Below are 9,368 nucleotides of genomic sequence, written 5' to 3' on the forward strand. Positions count from 1 at the left end.
CTAGCTCATTGAATGTATTCAAATCATAGATAGATAGATTTTTAACCAATAATGGAATTAAGGGTTACGGGGAGCGGGCGGGTAAGTGGAGCTGAGTCCACGGCCAGATCAGCCATGATCTTGTTGAATGGCAGAGCAGGCTCGAGGGGCTAGATGGCCTACTCCTGTTCCTAATTCTTATGTTCTTATGTATGTCTGGTGGGACAGTGTTCAGGGAGCTTTACTCTGTATCTAAGCAAGGTGAGTATATTCTTCCTTAGATTAGGAGAGCAAAACTGTGCACAATACTCCAGGTGTGGTCTCACCAAGTCCCTGTACAATTGTAGAGCGAGCTTTGAGAGAGGATTACCTTGTATCTAAATTGTACTGTACCTGCCCTCGGAGTGTTTATTTGGAAAGTATAGAGGGAGCTTTACTTAGTATCCAACCAATGCAGTACCTGCCCTGGGCGTGTTTGATTGGACAGTGTAGAGGGAGTTGTACTCTGTATCTAACCTGTGCTGTACCTGCCCTGGGATTGTTTGATGAGGCATTGTGGATTGAGCTTTACTTTGTATCAAACCCGTGCTGTACTTGCCCTGGGAGTATTTGATGGGACAGTGTAGAGGGAGCTTTATTCTGTATCTATCCCATGCTGTACTTGCCCTGGGAATGTTTGATGCTACAGTGTAGAGGGAGCTTTATTCTGTATCTTTCCCATGCTGTAGTTGCCCTGGAATGGTTGGGATAGGGTAGGGGAGATCTACTCCATATCTAACCTGTGTTGTACCTGCCCTTGGAATATCTGGTGGGATAGTGTTTAGGGAGCTTTACTCTGTATCTCAGCAAGGCAAGTATATCCTTCCTTAGATAAGGAGACGAAAACTGTGCAAAGTACTCCAGGTGTGGTCTCATCAAGGCCCTGTACAATTGTAGTGAGAGATTAGAGAGAGAATTACACTCAATCTAAATTATGCTGTACCTGCCCTTGGAATGTTTATTTGGACAGTGCAGAGGGAGCTTTACTTAATATCTAACCAATGCAGTAGCTGCCCTGGGAATGTCCTGTGCAATAGTATATAGGGAGATTTAATCTGTATCTAACTCGTGCTGTTCCTGCCTTGGAATGGTTAGGGCAGGGTAGAGGGAGATGTACACTGTATCTAACCTGTGCTGTACCTGCCCTGGGAGTGTTTGTTGCGGCGTTGTAAAGTGAGCTTTACTCTGTATATACGCCGTGCTGTACCTGCCCTGTCATTTGATGCAACAGTGTAGAGGAAGTTTTATTCTGTATCTAACCAATGCAGGATCTACTCTGGAATATTGGGACAGGGTAGCAGGAGATATACTCCATATTTAACCTGTGTTGTACCTGCCCTTCGACTGTCTGGTGGTACAGATTCGAGGAAGCTTTACTCTGTATCTAAGCAAGGCAAGTATATGCTTCCTTAGATTAGGCGACCAAAACTGTGCACAATTGTAAAGAGAGATTAGAAAGAGAATTACACTCGATCGAAATTGTGCTGTAGCTGTTCTAGGAATGTTTATTTGGACAGTGTAGAGGGAGCTTTACTTAGTGTCTAACCAATGCAGCACCTGCCCTGGGAGTGGTTGATAGAACAGTGTAGAGGGAGATTTACTTTATATCTAACAAATGCTGTATCTGCAATGGAATGGCTGGGTCAGGGTAGAAGGAGATGTACTCTATATCTAACCTGTGCTGTACCTGACCTTGAAGTGTTTGATGGGCTGGTGTAGACGGAGCTTTACTCTGCATCGAACCTGTGTTGTACCTGCCCTGGGAGTGTTTGCGAGAATGCAGACTGTGATTTACTCTGTACCAACCCTGGTAGTGTTTGGGACAGAATTGAGTGAGATTCACAATGTATCTAACCCGTGCATTACTGGTAGTCCTGACATAAGTACTTGCGAAAAAGCTAAAATCTATTACTAAGCACATAGTAAGTAATAACAGGATTGGGCAGAATCAACACGGATTTATGAAAGGGAAATTGTACTTGACAAATCTGTTAGTGTTTTTTGAGGTTGTAACCAGCAGGATAGATAAGGGGGGACCATTGGATGTGGTGTAATTAGATTTACAGAAGGCATTCGATGAGGTGCCACACAAGAGATTATTAAACAAAATTAGGGCTCATGGGATTGGGCGTAATATACAAGCAAGGATTAAGGATTGGTTAACGGACAGAAAACAGAGAGTAGGAATAAACGGGTGATTTTTGGGTTGGCAGGCTGTAACTGATGGGGTGCTGCAAGGATCGGTGCTTGGGCCCCAGCTATTCACAATCTATATCAATAATTTGGATGAGGGGACCAAATGTAATATATCGAAGTTTGCTGAGGATACAAAGCTAGTTGGGAATGTAAACATAGAAACATCAGAAAATAGGTGCAGGAGTAGCTCATTCGGCTCTTCTAGCCTGCACCACCATTCAATGAGTTCATGGCTGAATATGCAACTTCAGTACCCCATTCCTGCTTTCTCGCCATACCCCTTGATCCCCCTAGTAGTAAGGACTTCATCAAACTCCTTTTTGAATATATTTAGTGAATTGGCCTCAACAACTTTCTGTGGTAGAGAATTCCACAGGTTCACTACTCTCTGGGTGAAGAAGTTTCTCCTCATCTCGGTCCTAAGTGGCTTACCGCTTATCCTTAGTCTGTGACCCCTGGTTCTGGACTTCCCCAACATTGGGAACGTTCTTCCTGCATCTAACCTGTCTAAACCCATCAGAATTTTAAACGTTTCTATGAGGTCCCCTCTCATTCTTCTGAACTCCAGTGAATACAAGCCCAGTTGATCCAATCTTTCTTGATAGGTCAGTCCCGCCATTCCGGGAATCAGTCTGGTGAACCTTCGCTGCACTCCCTCAATAGCAAGAATGTCCTTCCTCAGGTTAGGAGGCCAAAACTGTACACAATACTCCAGATGTGGCCTCACCAAGGCCCTATACAACTGTAGCAACACCTCCCTGCCCCTGTACTTAAATCCCCTCGCTATGAAGGCCAACATGCCATTTGCTTTCTTAACCGCCTGCTGTACCTGCATGCCAACCTTCAATGACTCAGGTATCATGCCACCCAGGTCTCGTTGCACCTCCCCTTTTTCTAATCTGTCACCATTCAGATAATAGTCTGTCTCTCTGTTTTTACCACCAAAGTGGATAACCTCACATTTATCCACATACTTCATCTGCCATGCATTTGCCCACTCACCTAACCTATCCAAGTCGCTCTGCAGCCTCATAGCATCCTCCTCGCAGATAAAGGGATATATACAGGCTCAGTGAGTGGGCAAGAACATGGTAAATGGAATATAATGTGAAGAAATGTTAAGTTAGACACTGACAGAAAAAATAGAAAGGCAGAGTATTTTTTTAAATGGTGAGATTGGGAAACATTGTGATCAGAGGGACCTGGGTGTTCTTGTACACAAATCGCTAAAAGTTAATATGCAGGTGCAGCAAGCAATTAAGAAAGCAAATGGTATATTGACCTTTATTACAGAAAGATTTGAGTATTTACGTCTTACTGCAATTATACAGGGCCCTGGTGAGACCACACCAGGAGTATTGTGTACAGTTTTGGTCTCCTTACCTAAGGAAAGATAAACTTGCTGTAGAGGGAGTGCAATCATGATTCACCAGACTGATTCCGAGGATGGGGGGATTGTCCGATGAGAGATTGAGTAGACTAGGCCTATATTCTCCAGCGTTGAAAAGAATGAGAGGTGACGCCCGCATCCCATGAACAAATTTTTAAAAAGAGATGTGAGACATTTAAATTTGATCAAGGACACCAGCCAAATTAATAGAGACAGTCCCTGTCCTTCAGGACCTGTGTCCAGGGCAGAAGCTGATGGGTTTATCTGATCATCTTTGGGTTAAATGTTTAGTTCATCGAACTGAGCAGCTCATGCAGCATCAAACACTCTCCAGTCGGGCACAGCATGGGTCAGATACAGAGTGAACCCATCGGGCACTCCCCGACACAGATACTGAGGGACAGGGAGTGTCCGGGACACTGACATTTCTCACTCAATAAGGTATAAATTGATCCTGTACATCTCTGCATTAATCTTGGGCTTCATACGGCTCGAATCCTGCTCCTGTCTCCCTTTCTGTAACAGCACTGAGCTCAACCCAGCCCATAATGAGCAGGGCTCAGGGTGGGTGGTTGCTAGGCACTGCAGTGATGTCATAAAGCAGGGCCATCCAGCCCAGCTGGTCCTCTCCATGTACCTTTAAAGGTGGAGAGCTGGGACATCCTGTCTCAACACACATCCCCCTGTTCATACTGAGAATCCCCGGGGAAGGCTCAAGGCCCAGAGTGTGGAACGCAACCAATGGGGAAAGAGGAGGGGAGAAGGGGAGGTAAATCAAGGAGTGGGGACTGAGGGCCACCAAGCTTCCGTTTTAGAGCCTGTAGACTTCAGGAGAGATCAGTGAGTTCTGTAGTTTCAGGATCCAGGGAGAGAACAAGGAGCAGATGGGGAGACTGGTGTGGATTCCAGCACAGTGAGGATGTAGGGGGAGGGAGGTTGTGTCGGGCCGTGTATTAGGGGTGTAGGAGGGACAAGAGAGGAAAGGTCAGAGGAGCAATTACTGCAGCAGTGTCCATCAATAGCGAGAGAGAGAGAAGGTGGGGGTCAGAGTGGGCCTTGGACATGCCGGTAAACTGTTTGTTTGCTGTGACCAACTTTCCCTCTGTCACAAATAGCCTCCTGTAGCTCAGTGACACAAACAGCCCATTAAACACCACCAATGTCCTTTGGTATGGTGAGGTCTCCCTTTGTGAAACATCGGCTGTTGTTCAAGCTTCTTATTCTGACTCGCTCACAGTGAGACAGTATCCACTGTCTCTTTTATTCCATGGGCTTCATCTTTGCTGGTATTGGTAACACGCCCGGGATCACTAAACACAAAACCCAGTCTGTTAATCACTTTCAGCTACTGGACTTATCATGTGCCCCACAGCATCTCTCTCACCTTCAATGTGTGAATAGAGCATCACGCCTGCAAAGCTGGTTGAAGTTTATATCCAGGCAGCAAATCTATTTAAGAAAAGCCTGTAGGCCGATGAGACACTGTTCAGGTGCCAGTGTGCTGCTGGTTTGTCTGGCATTGTGCCTGCAATGGAAGATAACTGAACATTTCTCCCAGTGTAACCTTTGCTGTAATGAAATGTGTCTTTTAATAAGCCTCATGTCCTTGCTCACGTCTGCTGCAATTGTGTAGAACGAGGATGTGTGAAGTGATGGTGTTTGTATGGAGATGTGAAACAAGGTAATGGTATCTGTGTGTGGCAGTGACACAGCCTTGTGGTCACAGGCAGAACCATGCACCGATATCCTTCTGGTTATGGTTTGAGCAGGGTCAGTTCATGAATGCTCAAGCTAAGAGGTGCCAGGGATCGAGAGCAGAGGCAGTAAATAACATCTAAATATAAATTCCGATGTAGTTTATCTTCATTTATTGCTATTTTCATAGCTTTTGCTGAATGTGGCCTATGCCTCGTGCCAGGATATTGGATCAGGCCCACCATAGAAAATGAGTTTGACACCTTGAGGTAGACAATGTCAACCGGATTCCCCCAACCACCAACCTAACAACTTCTTTAGAAACTCAAGCTAGTTTGTAAGATGTGACCTTGTTTACCAGAATCCATTTTCAGTATCTGTAATGGCCCCTTCCCTTTCCCCATGATCGAAAACAGCATCTCTCAGGATCCCTTCAAGCACCTTCCCGGTGATCGAGGTCACGTTGATGGGCCTTCAGTTCCCGAGCTCTGACTTGTGCCCAATTTGGAAAATGGGAACTACGTGTGCTACCTTCCAATCTCAGGGAACAACCCATGACTTTACTAAGCTGTTGGAGATCTGGGCAAGCGGCTGACAGAGCACCCATCCCAACTCTTTAAACACCCTTGGGTGGATATCATCTGCACCTTACACATCAAGGTTAACCCGTACGGCGACTTTTCTGTCAGTGAAGAGAGATGAGAAAGACCAAAGTGCCGTTTGCCCCTCTCAGTGTGACACTGAAGGACTGTGTCCAGGCTGAAGTTCTCCCCCCATACGATCCTCCCCCCAGATTGTCCTCACTGAGCTCCAGCCAGGTGATGCTAAACACAAGGGTGGGAAAGACAAAAATCTGCAGCAATGTTTTGAAAGCAACACGAATTTATTTGTCTATATCCCAAATATTAAACTCCAGTCCAGTTACAGGAGTTATTAACATCAGTGGAAACAAACCCAAACTGTCAGAATGAACATGGTTCAGTTAGGATGTGATTAACAGCAGCAATAACAGCAGATCCCAACCCCTGCAGTCACTTGTGAACTCTCTGGTGCCTCAACAGATAGGATGACCAAGTGAATCCCTTCCCACACTCAGAGCAGGTGAACGGCCTCTTCCCGGTGTGAACTCGCCGATGTGTTTCCAGCTGGGACGGGCAGTTGAAACGTTTCCCACAGTCTCCACATTTACACAATTTCTCCCCAGTGTGACTGCCCTTGTGTCTCTCCAGGTTGGATGATAAGCTGAGCATTGACCACACACAGAGCACGTGTACCGTTTCTCCCCGCTGTGAATGGTGCTTTTCCCTTCCATGGTCAAAGGCTGATGATATTCTGTTCCCGATGAATCGAGTGACTCCGTCAGATCTTAATATGATGTTTGGTTTGAGCCTCCAGTCGACAAATCCTCCCCTTTTAATACCCTGTAAAGTGAATTTCAGACAGGAAAAAGGGTGGGTGAGAGAGAATCCACAAAAACACAAATGCATGTTGAGAAATTGAGCTGAATGAACTTGGTCATTTGTGGGGCCAGCACTAGAAATAGTAACCATGAAAGCTGCCAGTTTGTAGTAAAACCCAACTGGTTCATTAATGTCCTTCAGGGAAGGGAACCCACCTCGATTGACAGCCCCACATGGGGAATTGTTGGTCTCACTGGGCCCAGAATAACTGGGGGCGAAACACAGCAGCTTCTCCTCCATCTCTACTCCAGCTCAAATTGATGCAACAAACAGACCCACACAGGAGGCCAGGTATCCAAAGCATCGTTCTAACATTTGCAGCATAGTTGAGAGGCGATCTACTCTAAATTGCCCCAGATTTGGAAATCTGAGAGTCTAGATTTTGCTTTGTACTGGAATCCAGGTCAGCGATTGGAGCATGGGCAGGACCATCGGAACGGCCCAGGTACAGCAGGCGATGCGGCAAGCAGCAGAGGAGTGGTGAGGTCCGGGTGGAGTAGCGGCGAGAGATCGGGGCTGAGAGATTGGGGCCCACAAGAGGCGAGAGTTCGGAGCGGAGAGATTGCGGCCAAGGAGAAGCGATAGTTCGGGGTGGAGAGATTGGGGCCCATGAGAGGCGAGAGTTCCAGGCTGAGAGCTTGGGGCCCACAAGAGGCTCGAGTTCAGGGCTGAGAGATTGGGGCCAAGGAGAGGCGAGAGTTCGGGGCTGAGAGATTGGGGCCAAGGAGAGGCGAGAGTTCGGGATGGAGAGATTGGGCCCACGAGAGGAGAGAGTTTGGGGCGGAGAGATTGGGCCCACGGGAGGCAAGAGTTCAGTGCGGAAAGATTGTGGCCAGGAGAGGCGAGAGTTTGGGGTGGAGAGATTGTGGCCCACGAGAGGCACGAATTCGGGGCCCAGAAGAGGCAAGGGCCCAGCGACAGCATGGGCCAGACCACACTGTGATCTATGGGCAGTCGGAGTATGTGCACCAAGTCTGTGCAGCAGAGCTTGGTCTCCAGTCGTCTTGTTTAACCCTTGCCACTGGACCAAGACCTCGCTCTGTCCAGCCCGTGTGACGGCTGGTGTACAATGGATACACACTTTAAAAGAATCCAAGCACAAGCATCTTCTACGCTTCAATATGTAGTTCGGGACCTGGAATATCAGGTCTCATATTGAAACATCTGGGAACTCATCCCTTTTTGGTGTGCAAGTGGGTCATCCTCGATTCAAGGGACTGCCTAATACTGTACAGGAGGCCAGGGAGCGACTTCCGCATCCAGCACCCACCCTGCTACAGAGCGGCTGGGAATTGCTGGGCCTGCTGTATAAATGGAACCAGTTGTTTTCATGGTTTGGGGGAGGCGCTGCCCCCGGGATTTGCTTGTGCTGGGCCCGACTCTCTGACTCGGGGCAGGGGGGGGCCGCACTCGGTGTTGCCCGGGGCGGGGGCTGCACTCGGTGCTGCCCGGGCAGGGCGGGGGGGCCACACTCAGTGCTGCCTGGGGCGGGGTGGGGGGCTGCACTCGGTGCTGTTCGGGGCCTGAGAGCCGCATTCGGTGGTGCCCGGGGCCTGAGAGCCATACTCGGTGTTGCCTGGGGCCTGAGGGCCGCATTCGGTGCTGCCCGGGGCCTGAGAGCCACACTCGGTGGTGCCCGGGGCCTGAGAGCCACACTCGGTGGTGCCCGGGGCCTGAGAGCCACACTCGGTGGTGCCCGGGGCCTGAGAGCCACACTCGGTGGTGCCCGGGGCCTGAGAGCCACACTCGGTGGTGCCTGAGGGCCGCACTCGGTGCTGCCCGGGGCCGTGTTTATTCCGGTCAGTCCCCGGGAGCCTCTCCGCACAGGGAGGTGCTCTCTGGGAACCAGCCCTTCCCACGCGTTGCCTCCCTGCTGATGGAGATAGGGCATATTCACCCGGGCGGAGCACTCTGGGTACAATCATTCGCCATTGTCAGGGAGTGGTACAGCACAGAAGGCCATGCGGCCCATCGTGTCTGTGCCGGCTCTTTGGTGGAGCTGTTCAATGAGTCTCACTGCTCTGCTCTTTACCCATAGCTCAGCATATTTTTCCCGGCAAGTATTTATCCAATTGCCTTTTAAAAGTTACTATTGAATCTGCTTCCACCACCCTTTCAGACAGTGCATTCTGGATCGTAACAATTCACTGGGTAACAAATGATCCCACATCTCACCTCTCGTTATTTTGCCAATCATCCGAAGTCTGGCTCAGCTGGTTACCTTCCCTAACGCCACTGGAAAGAATTTCCATATTTACTCTTTCTGGTAAATCATTCTTAATTTTGTACATCTCCGTCAAATCTCCTTTTACCCTTTCCTACTCTCTGGAGAAAACTTCACCAGGCTCTCCACATCACGGAAGTCCCACATCCCTGGCACCGTTCCTTCTGCACCTTCTCCAAAAGCTTGGCATCATTCCGAAATTTTGGAGCCCAAACTTAAACACAATTCTCCAGCTGAGGCCGAACCAGTTTTTTTTATAAAGGTTTGGCAAACTAAACATCAAATGCTGATATTTTTCTAATGGGGTTTAAAGGGCGAGGTCCATCCAGTCAGTTGGATGTGTCAATGAGACTGCGAACCTCAAGAAGCGCATTTGGAGTGGAGA

At 48.5% G+C, this 9,368-nt stretch overlaps 1 protein-coding gene across 1 annotated transcript in view; it reads right to left on the reverse strand.

Annotated features, from left to right (window-relative positions):
• The window catches only part of LOC139235632 (zinc finger protein 239-like), a 786,713-nt gene that overhangs the window by 316,281 nt on the left and 461,064 nt on the right, over nucleotides 1-9,368 (reverse strand). The window lies entirely within an intron of this gene.

Source organism: Pristiophorus japonicus, chromosome 23 (assembly GCF_044704955.1).
Source record: "Pristiophorus japonicus isolate sPriJap1 chromosome 23, sPriJap1.hap1, whole genome shotgun sequence".
NCBI lineage: Eukaryota > Metazoa > Chordata > Chondrichthyes > Pristiophoridae > Pristiophorus > Pristiophorus japonicus.